Raw genomic sequence first — 20,245 nt, 5'->3', positions numbered from 1 at the left:
CACTTGTGGCACCCTCTGACGGTGGGCCCTAATCGGATGATCTGAGAGTTATGCTCCCATGAAGTTCACCTCTACAGCTATCTACTAGGGGATGGAGATGACATACTCATGCTGCCTCTAGCCCCTTATGACCCAAGGTCTCTGTGACTGTGTTCACAAGCCACCACACCTTTGTCATTGTGATTTTGTGAAGTCTTTTCTTTTTTCTTTCTTTTTTTTCTTTTTTTTTTACTTCCCAGTCCTTGTGATAATATAGCACTAGGTAGCACCCCCTGAAGCTGAAGCTATTTTAAGCTAAAGTGAAGGAAATGCTTTGCACAGCAGATAGTAAACCTAGAGATGGGTGCACAGTGAATTATTACAAGGCAGGAAGGTGTAGTCCAGGTGCCCCCTCCCTCAGCAAAGCTGCCTGAGCAGAGGGTACTTCCTGGCCTCCAGGAACTTGACTCCTAGGACTGCAGCCAGAGGAGGCTACCGAGCTGACCCTGCAGCAGAGTCTTCTGCTCCCTAGGAGCTGTGTTGTTGCCTTTGCCTAAGTGGGGGTCTCAGCAGGGAAGCCACCACTCTGAGGCCCTTCAGAGCCCCAGAAGGTGATGAATGCAAATGCAATCCAGGGCTACTTTTGTGAACATTGAATTAACTGTAGAAAATTAACTAAATGAGGTTGGTGAGTGAAATGTAAATGAGCCCCAGCTCAGCAGGAGCTAGGGAAAGGATCACAGTGGGAGACAGAGTCAAGTGGGAGGCTGAGAACTTGGAAGTGAGCGAAAGGCACATGGAGAAGGCCTTGTAAACAGTCTGCTGAGAAGCAAGTAGCTTGGAGGGCAGGCAAGGCAGAGGCCTGGACGTGAAGGGGTGAATGATGAAAAGAATGGAGCTGCAGTTTCTAAGGTGTCTGAGAACCCAAGGAGGGATCTGGGAGAGGCAGGGTTCACTTACAGAGGTAGTTTAGGTCCCAGGAACCCAAACGCCATGCTTGCACATCCTCATTTAAGGCAGTGTTGTTTGGTTCCAAGAAGCAGAGGTTCAGTTGGCCTGGCTTGAGTAAAAGCATATGAGTGGGTGAGTTACGATAAAGATACTCTGAAAGCAGAGGAGAATTTCATGGGAACCTATGAACAGGCACCCGAGTGCAGCTACGTCTCACAAAAACTGGGACGGGAATAGAACGGCAGTGGCACCCCAGGCGCTAGTCAGTCCTTCAGTCTCCTCTCGCCTGGAGTCCCCTCCTCTCTCTGGGACTCTGCTCTATTTTCTCACTTGCCTCAACTTTTCTACTTGTATCCCCATAACTCTGGTCCCTCGCAGCCACCGTCCAGCTCATCCCCATGCACCCCTCACTGCCAGCTTTCCTCTAGAGCCTGGAGCCTGTTGCTGCTCTAATTTCCAAGAGAGAGATCTGACAGACAGAATTCATCTTTTGGAATGAGGCTCAAAGCCCTAGTTTCCTGTCCAGGCTATGATTTGTCTGCACTTGGCCTGGGTGTTTAGCCTGGGCCAATCAAGCAGTGAGAAGAGGTAGGCGTCATGTCCTATGGAACATAGGTGTGTAGTATACGGAGAGACACGTAGATCACCTTTTGATTCTGCAAAAGTGTAAAGCACATCAGAATTGCACTGTCTTCCCACCCACGCTCCTGGTAAGCTTCCACCTCCATGGAGGTGTCCCAACTCTTTGCTGATGTACCCCTCCAGAATGTTGGGTGAGAACACTGGGAGAGAACCTAAGAAGGGTTGCCAGTGGGCAGGCAGGGGTGGGATCTCTAAAATAATGCTGGTTTCCACAAGCCAGGCCAGGTTGTTCTGCCTGTGACACACAATAATGGTGGCTTTTCCAGTAGGCAGGAGGAAAGAAAATAGACGAAGACATCAAAATGCTTCCTAGGGAAGCTTTTCTCTCATATGTTTTACTTAAACCTTTGGTGCCTCCTACTGTTTGCCTGTTGTCACTCACTGGCGGATGACAAACGAATGTACAATTAGCAAAATTAGCAGACAAATATTATCAAACAGCTGATAACTCATGCCTGGATTAGCTGTCTCGTTGGCATGTGAGTCAGCCATGTGTTAATGTCTATAATTTGATGTGGTTTACATATAACATAGTCACATCTAACTGATGACATTGTCTCTGAGTCCCAGGGATGGAGTGGGGAGGATAGGAATAAAAGCCATGAACTTGATTCAACTGTATGGATTGGTTCACTGATTCCCATCTTGCAGAGTGACATTGGACAAGTGACTTAACTTCTCGGAGCCTCAATTTACTCATCTATGAAATGGCAATAAATAGTAGTGTTAATTCTACCTCAAGCATTTCTGTGAAGATTAAGTGAGCTTGCCATGTAAAGAACTTAGTGTTTAAAACAAAAGAATAGGAGTATTTACAGCTCTCAGGTGAATTAAACAACACTATTTTTGCTTCTGCAAAGAGGACAAAAACTTTCAGATACTCAATTAGCTAAACACGTTTGAGGACCCCTGACTTAATATATCATCTATGGGGCTCCCAAAACATCACTGCAAGAGATCAACCAATATTAAAAACTATTTTCTCTACATTTGAATAATAATAATATTGGAACTTAAACATTTGACATCTAAAGAGCATCCTTATTTGGGGGCACACAAACATTTTGAGACTTCTTAAGAAATCGTAAATGTAGGTATAGGTCATATTTTCCACTGGGCAGGGCATACTCTGAAATCCAGAAGGGTTTCCACGCGGCTTCAAGTGGGGTGGGGCTGGGGAAACAGGAGGGAGAGTGTTGTCAATAGACCACAGCCTCCACCAGGGGTCTGAGTTGGGCCAGGGCAGGCCAAACCATGAGAGGACACGGGCATCAGGCTAGTTCCCTGCACTTGGAGGAAGCACAGAGGGATCAAACCTGGGCCCTGGGAGCAGAGCCACACCAGTCACATAATGATGTGATGCCAGCCCCAAAATGTACAGCAGGGATTCCTCAAGCCAGTGTGTATAAGGTGAGCTTGAGCCTCAGAGACTAGGTTCAGGCTGGGCTGCAGACAAGGCCAGGTGGCTCTAGCCCTGAGGGCGGGGGTGGGAGGGTGAGGGGAAGAGGGCTACTGTGACCAGCACCAAGATCCCCAAAGAGACCTGACTCCTGTTCTGCAGTCTTGGAGACAGAAAGTGTCTGTGGCCTTCTCCTTTGCTCCATACACCAGAAGTGGGGATTTAAGGATTATTTGACTGTGATCGTCTAGTGATTTCTGGGTTACTGTCTGCCTTCCCAGGAGGAGAGGGAGGGAAGCGTCATGTGTGGAGTGCCTATGCTGCATTACATGCTTACCGCCCTCCCTCGTGCAGTCCTCTCGTGCAAGCTGGTATGGTGGCATGTCGGCCACCCTTTCAAGGGTGAGGAACTGGAAGGGCTAAGAAACCAGTCAAAGGTTACACAGCTGGGCTTGAATTCGGGTCTGCTGCCTCCAAACTCTTTTTTTCTGCTGCTACACTGAGCTTGGTTTCTGGAAAGGTCTGAGGCATCAACTCTGTAGAGGTGACCAAAGAAGCAGGACAGGCAGAGCGAGCCCTGAGTTCACTGATCCTAAGTCCTTCCGCTCAGCTCGGAGGTCAAGGGGCATAAGCTGAGGAGTGACTGTTGTAGCATGCGTCTGCATGGTTGTCACAAGGCTGTCTCTTTCTCCCTTCACTGTCCTCTCCTCCCGCTACAGGGTCTGAGCTCTGGTTGAGGGTAACTCAGAATGACAGGGTGCTTTCTGGCCCGAGGCAGCAGCAGCAGCGAATTGAACAGCCCAGGAGAGTAGGCAGCTTTGTCCAAGCACAGATGCCCAACTGGTGCTTGAAGTCTCTTGCTGCTCTTTGCAGGTCATCAACCCTGCCTGACCAGATCCAAGAGCCTTCTCAGAAGGCGAGAGAAGGGAATGGAGGGAAAGACTACAACGGTCTCTGCAGCCCCCTACTTCACACTAGGTGAGTTCCTAGACATGTATGGGGAAACAGAATTTTGGCAAGTGGAAATTGGACTTTAAGTGCTCTGGAGAGGCTCCCAATTAAAGTAAGTGTGTGGCGAATCCTTCTGCAGCGTGACAGCATCTCCTCCGCTTTCTAATTTATCCACTTTGCAATGCCGAGATTTTGTCAATGTAGTTCCAGCTGCACCAGGAGGAATCTAAGTGCTCTGTTCCAAATGCCATCCTGAACTAAGGGGAAGCAGGCTCGGCTCCTGCTTAAGGAGAGCAAAAGGAATCGGTGTGGGTGTGGCTTCCTGGAAGCCTGACTCCAGAGCTGGGGAGACCCGGGGAACAGCACAACAGTGCGATGCAGGAGACAGGAATTAAAGTGTCCCCACCAACAGCGGTGACAGCTGCCATTTATCGGGGGCTTTCTAGGCCAGGCCCTGTGATGCACATTTTACATACATGCTCTCTGATCTGCCCCTCAAACCTGTAACTCAGGTGTTCTAACATGAAGAAACAGACCTCAAGGTAGTGGTGATAGAGGGGGAGGTCTTTCAGACGTGCTCAAGGTCACGCCACAGGTGGTAGTGAAACTGGGAGCTGAACCCATCTCACTTTGTCTGTGAATCCTGGGCTCTTCCCCACAGCTTCTGCCATGTAGGCGCTGGGTGGGCATGGAGTATGGGAGGCAGACGGTGGGAAGAAGAGTTCTGATCCAGCCTGGGCTTCTTTCTGCCCACCGCATACTTTATGTCTGTACGTGGCCTCAAGAGCATTTTTAGACCAGTTTGGACCACATCAAGCAAAAACTTTCCAGACTTCCCCTTACAACTGATGCTGGCCAGTGATCCATAGACTCTGAGCCCCACTCTGCTGCCCCAAAGCCTGTAGAGATGGGAAGTGTAGAAAGGGCAATCCTGTTCCCCACAAATAAAATGAGAGCCCAGCTGAGTGGAGGAACAGGGCATTTTGTAGAGGTGCGTTTGGAGTCAGGTGATTTAAGGCTTAGACTTGTCTCGTCTTTGGTATCCTGTGTGACTTTGAGAAGTCGTCTTCTCCAAGTTGGGCCTTGATGTGCTCATCTACAAAATGAGGGTGTACCTTGGACTGGGTGATGAATAAAGTTCCTCCCAATACTACCAGACCGTATGTTTCTTACAAGTGTAGTCGGGTAGATAGACAAGACAATTAGCATTGGAAACTGGAAATAGTACTCAGGCATGGCCTTGTTCATCAACCTGTCATCTGCAGGGGACCCGAGGGTCTGAAGAAATGGGTTCCATTTTCTCTTTTGGCACAGAGCTCTGGCTGGCATTGGGGCATTGCCTGCTTTCTACCTTCTGATGGTAGATGCTCTTGACCAACTATTCCTCAAAGTCAAGGTAGCCCAATTCCTCAGGAATTGTGCAGCCTCTATACCCTTGTGCTCTCCTGTTTGCTGGGGTCAATTGCATGGTTATCAAGACCTCTACACTGAAGGTTCTATAAGGTAAAGTTAGAACTGTGAAGAAGGGCCCTGTGTCTGCTGGGTGCTTGGAGCTGGACCAAGTGGGCCCAAAGGGTAATCCTCAATGCATCTGTCATATAGCCTGGTGGTTAGGGCCACAGATCTTCAGCTTATTGGGGCGGGGAAAGAAAACACACTCTTAGGAGCTAATCAGCAGCCTTTGTAAGAAGGGAGCTTCCCGGTGGCTTCACCCTCTCTAAATCCTATATTTGTCATTTGCAAAGTGGTAGAGCCTCAAGGCTGGGCACAAGAGCTTGGAATTCCATGGTTTAAATGCTAGATTTAACTTTCACTCACTGGGAGGCAGAGAGAGGCTGCTTCAGGTAGGAAAGTTACTTAATAGAGCAAAGCCTCAGTTTCCACATCTGAAAATTGGGGTGGCGGTATATTGATATTTACTTTCTAGTATTGTTTAAGGATACAATGATGTAATATTTATAAAATATGTAGTACAGAACCCGACACATAGTTGATAGTGTAGAATATATATTGTTTGATTAAAGGCGTGAATGTATCCGTGGCTGTCTTCCCCTGATAAAGTTAGGATGTCAGCTCCTTGAGGACAAGGATCTTCTCTGAGTGACTGCTGTCCCACTCCTTACGACAGAGCCAGGCAATGTCGTTGAACAAGAAACAGGGGCTGCCAGGAACTAAGCAGTTTCCTGGAATGCAGGGCTTTCTGTACTGAAACCAGGGAGGTCCTGAGAAACAGAGGTGAGTTGGTTACCCTACAGAGAAAAGAAGGGCAGGAGGAAGGAAGGAAAGAGGGAGGGAGGAAGGGAAGGAGGGATAGAGGGAGGGAGGAAGGGAAGAAACCAAGGCTCAGACAGTTCATTAAACTTATCTAAGGCTCACCACTAGCGAGTAGCAGAGCAAGAATCCAATACTAGTCTCAATCATTAAGCAATAATGGAAACTGTAGAAATTAGCTCCGTTAACACCTTGCTTTATGACATTGGCCAAGTTCCTGCCCAACATGGCCTCAATTTCCCTACCTGTGAGATTAGAGACCTGGAGTGTTCAGAATGAACGCCGTCCTTTTCCAGGTTAGGGGGTTTGATTAGGTGGGAACGTGGTACAGAGTGGACCTGGACTGACCAGGGACGTATGCCTGAGAATGTTTCTAGACCCATCAGCTGCTCTGAGCAAACCTGAGCATCAATTCCCCTCTGTCATTTTCAGCACTACTCTTGGGCGGTGGGAGGCAGAGAGAGGCTGCTTCAGGTGGGATGGAGGCAGAGTATTTGCAAATGTTCACATCCCCCCCTCTCCTGTGAAAGTTCCCTGTAATTAGCATGGTTTGATCCATCTATCTTGTAGAGTCTCCATTTTGTCAGAGATAAATGCCAGGCCATCAGGACTGATCATGCTGTGACGATAATGTCCCTTCCAGACTCCAAAGCCCATTTCACACAAGGGTCTTTAAGATAATTAAAAGCAACTCTATCATCTTTCCTCCTTAAATACTGGAGTGTTTCCCAAATGAGCTAGTGCCAGGCCCTCTGCTTGGAATTTTCCACGTGCACTCCTCCTCCACTCCACTGTCCCAGTCCTGCCCACACCCATCTCTAGGAAGCCTCGCCCGCCTTCCGCCCCACCCAGCTCCTCCTGCCTGGAAGCTCCTTGAGCATGTGTAGTGTGTACCACTGCCTCGGCATTTCTGATACCTCGTCTCATTCCCCTGACCATATTATACCTCCTGCAGAAATACTACTAACAGTGATTAACATTTTGATGTTATCATCAATATTATTTTATTACTCAGTAGGTAATAGATATCATGCTAGGACCTCTGCTTGAATTACTTTATTTAATCTTCACATCAGTATATCTAGGTAGACACTGTTACATTCATCTTACAGGTGAGGCTAAGAGAAGTTAAGAAACTTGACCAAAGTCACACAGATAGTAGGTAAAATAGTGTGGACTCAAACCCAGGTCTTTCTGACTTCATGCTCTTAACTATACTATGATACTTCCCTACCCTCTGCAGAGAGGATCGTTGTATTTCACAGCACATTGAACATGAGATGTGACTAATTAAGTAAGTAACAAATGCACAGTAATAAATAAACATTCATTGAGGGCTTGCATTTGGTCAGACACTGCAATAAGAGTTGACTGAATCCCCTCATAAACTTTATGAGTTAGGAACGCAGTCCTCTGACTGTTAAATACTAGACATCTAGGGCTGGGACAAAAGCTGATGACTGGGTATCCTTCCGGGTTCCTGGTAATGTGCGAGATGACACCAGAGTCCAGGGGATGATGGTGTGTGGCGGGTGCACCTGGAGATCCCAGGACATCCCTTTGCATCAGTACCTGTATCAGGACAACTAAAATGCCTTTAAAAAGACTATTCAAGCTCAGAGCACTGGTTTTCACGAGTGGTGGACAGCTGTGTAACTTGAGGGCTTCACAGCTGCCCTTTGATAACCCAATCTGCTCATCACCCTGCTATCAGGAGCTAGGCCCAGGGAGGAATCCTGATCCTGGAAAAATCATAGGCCAGACTCCATATCTACACCTTATTTGTAGCCCTGTGAGGAACCCAGGGTCTTGGCTGAATGTCCGAAACGGCCTGCTTTTCTTCCTCTTTCACCTCTTGCACTTTTATTACCCAGGGACCCAGATGGCCAACCCTCAGCCTGCAACCCACTCAGGAATTCTGGTGGAGCTGATGGTGACCATGGTATGTCCCCACCCCACTTCACATCATCACAAAACATCAGGGACAGACTATCCATCATGTCCACTAGCCTGACACTTGTTGGCAGCCAGGACCCCAAGCTAGCTCACAGCTGATGTCCCAAGATTCTTCAGGAACTTTAAGAAGACCCAAGTCCCAAGACCCAACTCCCCTCCAGCATGAATCATGCATCTTTCTGAGTTTTTTTCTCATAATGACAGCTTCTCCAAAGCGAGCTCTTATTTCTAATACAAGTGTTGGAAATGAAGCACTGTGCCTTAATCCCATAGTCAGTGAAGATCTGTTTTCTTCTCTTTTCTAGGAACTCATTAATGGGCAGTGATTTCTAACAATTTTACTTTATTTTATTGTTTGTTGGATTTCTCCCAGTCCACAATTCTCCTCTAGGCTAATAGTTGATAATCCATAAGCAGGTTAAAATGAGCCTGAAGATTTATATAAAAGAACCTGTGGGAAATCTTTTCAAATTTTTCTTTAGGTAAAGAATTCTTTAGTGCAAAAAAGCTAGTCCTAAATGATGCATGTGCTCTGTATAGGTAAATGCATACTTAGCACTAATCGAGAAATACTTTCTAGTGATTGAGATGCAGAAATAAATCAAAGCTCTTCCCCTTAAAGAATCTGCAGTCTAATTGGGCAGATAAGTTAATTATATAGATATATTTTTTCCAAAAATGGAAAATGGAAATGCGGGTTCATATAAGGTGCTTTGGGAGATGAGGGGAGGAAAAAAATTACAACTGACTAGGGTAATCAGCCAGAGATTTATGGGAGTGTATCACTTGAAAAAGCCTATAAAGGAGGCACAAGATTTGGCTAAACAGAGTTAAAGGAAAGGATATTCCACGGAAAGAAACAGCATAAGCCAAGTCAAGGAGGTAAGGTAACACAGAAACGTGTAGTTTAACCTGACTTATGGAAAAGGCACAAGAAAGCAAGTTAAAATTAGAAAGATGGATTTGTGGTGAATGAAGAAAGATCATATTATTCACAGACAGAGAGAGAGAGAGAGGGAGAGAGAGAGAGCGCAAGCAAGTGAGCACATGTGTGTGTGTGTGCACGCACACCAGACTTAGTGGTCTAGTCACTTAAACAACAAGATAGGACGGCCCTGTAGGTTTAAAACGCACTGTGTGCGTTTTAATTTTGTTTTCCTCACAATGCTTAGCACAGTGCCTGACACAGAGGAGATGCTGTAAGTAATGCTTTTTAAATTATGTTTATTGCATTCTAAAAGCAATGGGCAATCATGGAAGATTTTTGGGGAGAGGAGGTTAACTATCTCCATATCTTGTCCTAAAGTAAGCTCTCAAATTTGCCCACAGCACAGATCCAACCCTGCTAGCCGGCTTCTCAGTAGGCAATTGGAATGCCCCCCATCTCAACTCTCAGGGGAGGCAGGAACTGGAGTGGTAATCTATAGAAGAGAAAGAAGGTAGGGAGCTGTTCAGAGATATGAAAGAAAGAGGATTAGTGTGATAGGACTTGGAAATGGACTTGAGAGCAATGGGCGGGAAGGAGTTCAATGATTTCAAAGTTTTGAAATCACTGGGGACTGAGAGAAAAGAGGTGCCATTAGCAGAAAACAGTCAAGACGAGAAGCAAGTTTGGAGTTGAAAGTTCTGGAGAAGAGACAGTACATGTGACATTTGAGGCACATCAGGCCCAAGGCCCTTGTTGGGACATCAGGAAGATGGTGTCCAGCATGTAGTGGGGGAGGAGGGGAAGCTGAAATCCTCAGAGGAAGAGAGGACTAAAATAGAGGACAAGCAGGCCCAGTGCAGAACTTTGAAAAATACCCACATTTCGGAGGAGGGAGAGGAGCTAGAAAATGTATGATTAGAGAGGCAGGAGGAAAAGTTCAGAAAACATGAGCCAAGAGGAGCCGCAGGAGGAGAGAGGTAACAAAGCAAGTGCTGGTGAGCAGTGAGCAGTGTTCAGTGTGGAGAAACAACACCACAGGGACCTCTGCTGCTGCCACCATCTACCCATAGAACCAAAGAATTGCTGCCATTTCTTTGGAACCCGCTACATACATTCCTCACAGTAGCCCCATTTCCCGGTGAAGAAACTGAGGCTTGGAGAAGTTGAGTAACTCGTACGAGGACATAAGAATAGCAAGTGCTGGAGCTGGACCTGAACCTGTGGTACTTCAGCCTCCAAGCAAAGGCACCAGATCGCGCTCAGGAGGGCGACTGAAGAGAGGCCATTGATTTCGGTTCCTCAGAGGCCACTGATGACCATATTAGATTTCCGTGTCAGTTGGGACTCTTTCTGCTGCAAGTAACATCAATTTCAACAAACTGGCTTAAGCAAGAAGGCTCAGCTGACTGAAAGGGCCAGCGGATGGGACATCATCAGAAGCGACACGATTCAAGGATTCAAATGGTGTTACTAGGGTCAGATTATTCCTCCTTTGTCTCTTCCAGAAGAGACATTTCCAACCAGGCTTTCCCCTTGTGATGGCAAGTAGTTCCTAGCTGCTCAAGGCCTTCACTCTCTCAGGTTTACATTCAGTGGCAAAGAGAAAGGAACTCTGTTTCAGCAGTTCCAGAAAAGGTGTCATGTGTCCATCCCTGATCAAATCACAAATTGGTCTAAAACCAAATCATATGTGCTTTACTCTTGAGTTACATATACAGCCTAGGTAAACCTTATAGATTGAGAGTTGGAAAGGAAATGGTTTTCTAGGAGGAGAACTGAGGTGTTATTACCAGGAGAAGAAAGAATGGGTGCTGTGTGGAGTGGCAGAAACAATAAAAATTTACTACAGTGACCTCTGGAGAAAGCATTTTTGTAGAGTGGTGAGAGGAAGGCCAGCATTGAAATAGTTAAAAATTGAATGTGTGGTTAAGGTCCAATAAGATGCTCATATGAGAACCTTGAGAAGCAAAAAAAAAAAAAAAAAAAAAAAGAACATAGTTGGAGGAGAAATGGTTAAGTGTTATGTAGAGTATGATTGTAGGCTGAGAAGAAGACCCCCAAAGTGAGGAGGAAGACATCGAAGATGAGAGAGATACCAGGGCAATAATTAAAAGAGTTCTGCTCTCCAAGAGAAGGCCAGAAGGGGTAGGAGGCAGATCAAAGATAGCCCTAGAGAGGAGAAGGGCCCATTCATGTTTGAGAGGGGAGCAGGGGGAGACAAACGCAGGGGAGCTTGTGGTGAGTGATGGGTTTTCTTAACACATTAAAAGTCAGCATTTTCTGAAACCGAGGTCTCAGCTTTGTACTGTGAGATGTTGATCCTCACTTTTTGGATTATTGGTTTTGTCACCAGGAATTCATACAGACCGTTTCCTGTGAAACATGTGGCAGTTTCTCCTAACCCTTCAAGGAAATAAACTCACTTGATTTTATTGCTGAAGCACTTGGCATCTGGCAGGCGAAGGTGAAAGGAAAGCACTGGCCACTCACATGTTGCATGCATATGCCAGCTATCTTGGTGCTAACCCGGGTTGAATTAGGGCAGCCATAGTAGATCATATGGAAAGTTCGAACCCTGATGGCTCATGCCCTCTGAAAGTGTCTATTCCTAGGATATAGAAAAGGACAACACAAGCCTACAGGCATTTTTGTCGACTGATCAGCTATGACTACTTGATAAGCATTTATCTGTCCATGGCCATGAGCCAGACAGCTCAGAAAACCACAGCTTCCTCTCCTAGCTTGCCCAAAATCTCAGCAGTGTAAGGCATCTTGATGTCACTGAAAAATAAAACTATTTTGGAGTCAGACTGGCCTGAGTTTGAATGCTGACTCCGCCACGTCTGTGTAACCTTGGGCAAGCTTTTTGGGTGTACCAGATGACATTTACATGCCACTCCACATTCATGTTGCTACTGATGTCCCATGTTCTCAGTCATTTGTTTTGCTTTCAACTCAACTGGATCCACCAAGGCTCTAGCCTCCCCACTGGATACTCAGAGAGTTTGGATACATACCAGGGAAGGATGGGGGAATTAACACCCCATGGAACTGACTTTGAGCAATAAAATATAGGAGACCAGAAAAAGCCAGCCAGTAAACTGCTTGCCTGCCCTACTTGCATATAGAGGTCACATATGGCCAGTCCTGTGTGATGGAGCAACCAGTTGTGTTTTCTTGTGATGTTGTGGCTGACTCCCTTCTCTTTTACCCATGGTTCCCTGGGATTATGCTCCCCACGCAATAAAGGGGTAGCCGGTAAGCGTTGGCTCAGGGTGTTTTCTAGAGAACTAGACCCAGTCTCTGAGTTTTAGTTTTCTTATTTATAAAATTGAGCTAATGATATCTATCTCACAGGATTATTGGCAGGATTAAATGAGATAGTATATATTAAAAACCTCACCTAGAGTGGTACATCGTAGGTACTCAATAAATATGAAAAGCACCATTATCAAGTACTACAACACCATGAAGAGAGTTACCATTTTTTCGGTATCTAATCTATGCCGAACTTTTAGTCATTTATTTATATCATTGTTGGCAGCAAGAATACTTAAGGATGGAAAATATAACTAAGTGCACTTTTATGACAAATATGTTGAGGGATCTACATGCAGCTTTTTTGGGAATCTTGTCTAATAATTAAGAAGAAAGGAGATGATGTTTCAGATTCGTTACATAGATAGAATTTGGTAGATTGGACTGATGATAGTAGTGTCCTAGAATTTAGTTCATCATTAAAAAAATTCAGGAGGATCAGCATAGGTTAAAGGGGGTATCTTTGCCCCTTTTGATACCATAATAAACAGTCTAGCAGAAGGTAAGAATCAAGAAAAGTCCCTTGATTAAAAATTTAACTTAAAAGTAAATAGTATTTTATTAGTCACAAAGTGAGGCTTAATGTGAGATAAGCACAACAATTTTTCCATTCAGCTATTTTGGTTAAAAAATGTGTTAACGTTGCATTGTTACCTAAGCAGAATACATTTTGAGAAAAATGATAATAATAGTTAACATTTATTGAAAACTTACTACTGCCAGGTGCTGTGCTAAGCTCTTTACACACTCTCATTTCATTCTTCTAAAACCCTAAGGGGCCAAAGTCGTCTTCGCTCCCCACAAGTACAAATAAAGAAGCTCAGAAATCTATGAGAATTGGCAAAAATATGCGGGGATGCGGGGTAGGACTTTTGATTAGAAAAGTGATGATCTAGAAAGGTAGAGCAATTAGAATGTAGTTTAAAAAGAACAGCCGACTGTAGTTTCGCCTGTCTGTAGTTTCCCTGGACAGGCGAACCTGATAGTTGCATTAAGCCAGAGGTTCCCACGTTGTGTTCTAACGGCCCAGAGTGAAGGACCATAGTTTAGGGAAGGGGATGGTAGGTGGTGCTCCAGACTTCCCACCTCTGATTTCAGTAGAGAAATATGTGTTCAAGCATTTAGTATATTGGAATGTCATATAAAGTGTTTTTGGAACATAGGGTTCCATAGCTTTCAATATTTGTAATGATGAGCATAGCATAGTATTCCACTGATAAGCATAAATATTGACTAGCCTGAGAATACATTAACCCCTGGTCTAGATAGTGATTTCACGGCACATGCCAAGGACAAGGTGAAATCATGCAAAAAAGGGCTCGATCTGCTTTGAGCAGGGACTATTGTCAGTAGCTCACCCCAGTATCTGTACTAGTTGTCTCTAGGACCCCTGGGCTTCAACTACACACACGATCTCCTGCGTACCTTAAGATGACATTTTTCAGCCACCTTTTATACACAGGCATGGCCATATGCCTAGGTCTGACCAATGGGATGTAAGTAGAAGGGTTCCATAAGCTGCTTCCTTCCCCTGCCCCCTTCACACTGCTTCTCGGAACACTGAAGCAGTGGCCAGAGCACATCGCGGATCATGAGGACGCAGTTGGTGCCTTCAGGATGGTAAAGCAGGAAGCCAGAGGCTCCCTAGTCTCTGAGAACTTGATAGCCCAGTACTGTCAACCCCTGAGTTTGGACATGAGAGAACCAGTGTCCATCCTATTTCAACTCTCATGAATGTGGGATTTGCTGCTTCTTTCAGCGAACTGAATTCTAACTGGAATGCTCATTTGTAGATTAGGCAGAGGTCCTAATCGAAGTGTTATTTTTCTTTTTTTGGATGGTGAAGAAAAAGACATCTTCATTCTTTTACTCTCCTTCAAAGGGATCCTCAAAGGGCTTTTTGCAGTGTTAAAATTCAGCCTTACATGAGCAATGCATTATAACATAAGGGCACTGATTCTGGGTACTACTGCACTGGGAAGCAAGGTCCCCCTCATCCTCCTAGATCCTATTTCTGTGTCCCCCTCTAAGAGAAGCCTTCCCTCATTGTCGCGCATAGGAAGACAGTGTAGCTTTCTGTTTACTTTCAGGGAGACATTGGTTATCCAGTGATATTTATTGTCTACTGCATGCTAGGCCATGTGCTAGTTGCTAAATGACAACGATGAACAAAACAGATGATCCATTTCCTGCTTTCATGGAGTGTATAGTGTGGGGAGAAAGACAACCAATGAAAATTCAATTAAACATTGTGACCAATTTTCTGAGGGTAAAGAGACTGAGATTCTGTGAGGAAGAAGAGCCAGCTTGTGGAGGGACGTTTGCATCATCTTGATTAAAGAGTCATGCAAGTTCTGACTCTACAGTCACACTAAGATTAGCAATTAAGAGACCATGTGGTGAGACAGAGAAAGGTAAATACCATATGATTTCACTTATATGTGGAATCTAAGAAACAAAAAGAACAAACTAATTAAAAACAGACTCACAAATATAGTGGACAATTTGGTGACAGACAGAGGGGAGGAGGATTGGGGGGCTGGGAGAATGGCGTGAAAGGTTAAAGAAATACAAATTAGTAGTTGATAGTTGGTCATGGGGATGGGGAGCATGGCAGAGGGAATGCAGTTAGCATTAATATGATAGCTAGGTAGAGAGAGGGAGCAATAGGGGGATCGTTTTATGAACTATACAGATGTCTAACCAATGTACTGTATACTTGAAACTAATTTAAGTAAATAAATTTAAAAAAAGAGAGAGACCACGCGGGGGTATCAGGCAGCTTCGGGTTCACACTCTGGCTATACCAGCTCTTCTGAGCTGTGTGACCATGGACCAGGTGCTTAACTTCTTAAGTCCAATAAGTAATAGCATCTATCTCATTAAGTCCAATGTACAGGGGCTGGCACACAGCAAATACTCAATATATGTATCTCTTGTTACTTTTGAGTGTCTATCATCCTTTTAGAATGTGGATGTTCTGAGGGCAGATTCTCCCCCTTATTCTTCTTTGCATCCTGGGCTTAAGATATGTAGTTGGCATCCTCAAAAGTTGTTTGAAAAATAATAGCCAACATTTACTGAACCTTCCTATGTGCCAAACACTGCTCTTAGCATGTCGTGGGCACTAACTCATTCAACACTCAAAACAATTTTATGAGGCCGGTGCTACTGTTGTCCTAGTTGACTAATGAAGAATATGAGACCCAGAGATTGAGCAACTTGCTCAGGGACACATAGTAAGCAAGTGGAGGAACTGGGTTCAATTCTAAGCAACCTGGTTTCAGAACTTTTACATCATGTTGCCTCTGCAGTGGATGAAAGAAACCCATCCATCATTCCAAAGAAATGTAGCTTCCTTTGGCTCATACCCTTATTAGGGTCTATGCTCTCAAAAGTTATACTAACTTGGGAAATACATGCCCCCGAATCATATAATATTTATTTCCACATTCTCTTTTTAACTGTGGGTGAATGAAGAAGTGAAACAAATAGAATTAAATTCTTTACCGCTCAGTTGTCATTAATGGGACTCCCCTGGGGGCTTCGGTTACATGGCATGTGTGTCTGAGCAGCAAGAAATCTCTCCCCATGCTCATCTGCCCACACCCTCTCCTGCCCCCCTTATCTGCCTTCTCCCCAGCCTGTGGGCTCCACACCCCATGCTCCGTGATTCCTCCTTGCCTCTGGCTTGTTCTGTTACCTTCTTTCCACTTTCTCTCTTATTAAAACACCTTCACCCAAAGGCATCTGTGAGATGAGAAGTGTGCCTGCCAACTCACCCTGAGAAGCCAAAATGCCTAAATTGCTTCTTTTATTTTTGAAAAAGTATATGTTATTTGGAACGAAGAATGGCCTCACCTTGTCCTTGTGGGCCTGCTGTTATGGGATATTTTGTTAGAAACGACGGGAGATGATAATGCCTTACATCCCCACAGCTCCTCTTGTTACGAAAATTGTAATAAACTGCCATGAGTGCAGGCACCACTGCTGTTATCTTGATTAATGTTTTCTAAGATGTGGGGATACATCTGCCTTTAGCTGCCCATCCCAATTATCCAATTATGTAAGGAGGGCATTGTGGAAAATTGTCGATGAGACAAAGCATAGGCGACCCCAAATGGGACTGTCAAAATGGTGACATGCTCTCCAGGCTCCCATTCAACAGCTGATGGGCGTGCTTTTTTCCTGTGACTCTAAGCTGCTCCTGAGCTGAAGAAATAACTAAGGGAACAAATAAGGGACATCAAATAAGCACTGGGGATAAGGAAGGAGGGAATGTGGGGCTGGGACTAAAATGACTGAGTACATTTCATTAGAGAATTTTACAACCTAATAAATGAATAAGTATTAATTGAGGTCCTAGTAGGTGTTTAACTTTGAGTTAGGTTTTAAAATCCAAAGGCCTGGTTTCAATTTCCAGGTCCAACCATTTGCTAAAGACTCTCTGAATCTCAGTTATGTATTGTGTGAAATGGAATGATAATCTTTCTTATAGTACATCTAAACTAGGTGCACGTGGCTGCTAGTAATAATTACCCATTTACGACAACTTCATTAAATCAGAAGCTGTTGGAAGGATACAGTGGTATGTGTTCCAAGGAACCCAAGGGCAGGAAGTAACTACCAGTCTCACGGGGACCTAGAATCACAGACTGAGATGATATTAGGAATGGAGTTTGTTCTACTTTTTGGATCTCCCCATCCTTTTATCTCTCTTTTCTCCTCTCTTTTGCTCTGTTTTTCTCTGTGTATTTGCCTAATTCTTATCTGCCTCTGCCTCTCTCTGTCTTTCTCTGTCACTGTTTCTGTCTCTCTTTTGGTTTCTCTGCGTACATTGCAAAAATATATATTCCAACATTGTGCCCTGATCCCTGGGTCTATATCATTACAAGTCTAATAGTCAATGGAATTTTTGAGTCCAAATTACAAATACCAAAAGAAAGAGAATCTGTTGGCCCAGCTTTAGTCAGGGGATTGGACAGGACCATGAGGCCAACTGCCCACCCAATGTGGCTGTGGAGTCAGAGACTGTGAGAGGGGAGCCTGGGCAGGCTTTCTAACAGGTGATGCTAGGGCAGAAAGTGATGGGAGGCAGCACTGATCAGTAGGTTGCTGTAAGGAGTAAACAGGATAATGGGAAATTTCTCAGTACACTCTACGAGAACTTGGTGCTCAGTGAGTGCTAGCAAAATCTACTGCAAAAGAAGCTTCAAATTCAATGTGAGGGGCAAAACTGATGCATTCATAAGGTGTCTAACACAGTGCCTGCACTAAATAGGTGTTATTTTGGCGTCTTATACTCAAGTCTCCAATGCAATGTGCATGGCTGATTGTCAGTGTTCAATAAATGCTTGTTGAATTGAGCAGAATGAGAGGGATGACACTAAACATGAACCTACAATTAAAGATGGTGTGTAATTAAACTTGAAGATTCTGTAGTCGTTCGGGGGTACCATGAGTGGTTAGTTGACAGAAGTAGTTGGTAGAGGATTCATGGAAGAAACAGATTTCCACATTGCATTGAAGATATACAATCTGAGAAGGAATCTAGAAGAAAGAAAAGAATTCAAGACGAATGAAAAATATGGATGGGGACTTAGAGCAGAACTTAGATGACTCTGGTGTGCTCCTGGTAGAGGGGAGGGCCAGGTGGGACCAATGAGAGAATGAGTGATGGGTCACCGTGGAAAGCCAAATTGGATGGCGAGGAGAGATCATTTTCAGAGACCACTGAGAGGCGGGCAGAGATGATCAAATGGGAAGAGCAAGGGGCACCTTGAAGGCAATTACAATGTGAGGCTGCCAGCCCCTGCTTTCCCCCATTCTGCTTAGCTGCAGGATGTAATCCTGTCCAGAGCCTATGTCAAAGAAAACAAGACCTTAAGAAGCCCCACCCCCATCAGGAAGAAGAGGATGGAATTAGTCTTGCTGCCTGAGCCACAGTATCCCAGTGCCCACTGATCTGTAGATATCATCTCATTTGTCTTATGTGGCAAGGGCATAAAACATTGCCTCTGATTCTGTAGTTCTTGACTTCCCTTCATTCCCATGGTCTGATTCCTAGACTGTTGGGTTAAGAAATGATTCCCTTCCTCATCTTAGCCAGCCTCCTTCCTCAAGGACAAGATCTTAGCTCTATGTACCCAACCCCTGGTTGGGCTGATTATATTCTAGACAGAACCTTAAGCCAAGAGAGCATCTAACACCTGATTGAAAAGAGACTCCGCCCAAGAGATCAGACACCCCTGAAAATCAGTCAGGTCAGTGGTACCCCAACTTAGGCATGCTCATGGATTCTATAATTTAGAATTAAGGCCTGCCAGCCAGGGCAGTCACTCTGTCCATGGCCCACTCAGTGCCAAATGACCTTCCTGTCCCCAGCAACCTCCCATTAAGATCCTAGCATACCTTGGAGTTAAGGCCACAGAGCTGATGACAGATCCATTTTAAACTAAACGGTGCGAAGTCCTAGAGAAATGTAGAGTATTCTGTAAGATACCTACATTCCAGCAGCTCCATAGGACACGTGAATGAAACCAATAGTCTTGAGAGAGATTGAGTGGTGTACTGTTTTGCCAACAGCATGTTCTAATATACTTCCAGGTGACTCTAGAACATGCAGTGAAGACAGAGTTTTGTGCTTCTACCTTGAACCGATTAAAATACCAACAGGTTTCACACAAGTTGAAAAGGACACATGTTCAGCTTTAGAACAGGTATATTTCTACCATGGCAATACCTCCCCTAGGTTTCCAAGAATGTTAGGGGGGAAATGATTCACCCTACATTACTGGGTGAACCACAGGTCTCCTGGTTGCAAGGCATCCCAGACACCTGACAAGGGAGTAGATGCAGCCAAATGTCAGACTCAAGAAACTCAGCTTGTGGCCACCCTGCCATACTCGTCCTGGGCCATTTCCCCATTTGTCCGATGGAAGACTAGCTTCTTTCCCTTCCCCAGCTGGGTGGGGACTGGCTTCAGGATACATTTGTGACAATTACCTTTCTCCTATTTACCATTGTGGATGATGCGTGGTTGACTTAGTTTTGTATCTGTAACTTCAAACCCCACATTAGCATTTCAGTTTCTCCAGTATCTCTGTTTACATATTATCTATCCTCACACATCATTCTACTGGAGTAGATGCACTGAGCACTCCTTATCTATGCCAGCATATGTCTCTGCAGCAAGGAGTGAGAATGAGCTTTAATGTAATGGATATCATTGCATGGGTAACTCTAGCTTCTGATGAATGAAAATTTTCTAGTTGTCTAATATCAGAATTTCTAGTGAGATGGATAAGCACTCATGGCTGCCCTGGATCTGAACTAGGACTGGTCTGAGTTTCTGTAGGTACAGTACCTTCTAAATGCTCTAGTCGCTGGTGCAGTAGAAAAATCATGGCCTTTAGAGTGATCCCCACATGAGTTTTAGTGCCAGCACCACTAAATAGTTAGGAAAACAGTTATTTTCTGTGAGTCTTGGTTTCCTCTCCTAAAGTGAGGTATGCTAATAGTTACCTCTTGGTGAAAAAAAAAAAAAAAAGAAAAGTCTCTTAAGCTATACAGCTCAAGCAAATTGCCTGGTGCACAAAACTACTGAATATAGGTAATTGTTTTCATCCTCATAAGAAACATCCATGCTTAGTGATGGGACTTTAAGCCTGTGTACATGTGGGGTGATTCCTGTTTCTGAAGTTCTCTATCCAACCCAAGATTTTCTACCCAGTTGAAGACTTCAAGATGGCTTCAACCAGCTCCTCAAGGAAGAACATTCTGTAGTGATGGACGCTGCCTTTGCACTTCACAGGCATCCCTGCCTGCGAGGATGTTGTTCTGGTGAAATG

General features: G+C 44.7%; 1 protein-coding gene across 2 annotated transcripts in view; it reads left to right on the top strand.

The window, feature by feature from the left end:
- ASIC2 (acid sensing ion channel subunit 2) overlaps positions 1 to 20,245 on the top strand; it is a 1,014,799-nt gene that overhangs the window by 177,654 nt on the left and 816,900 nt on the right. The window lies entirely within an intron of this gene.

This window comes from Pteropus vampyrus, unplaced genomic scaffold (assembly GCF_000151845.1).
Source record: "Pteropus vampyrus isolate Shadow unplaced genomic scaffold, Pvam_2.0 Scaffold50, whole genome shotgun sequence".
Classification (NCBI taxonomy): domain Eukaryota; kingdom Metazoa; phylum Chordata; class Mammalia; order Chiroptera; family Pteropodidae; genus Pteropus; species Pteropus vampyrus.
The sequence above is the reverse complement of the archived record's forward strand: the minus strand, read 5'-3'. Positions and strand labels throughout refer to the sequence as shown.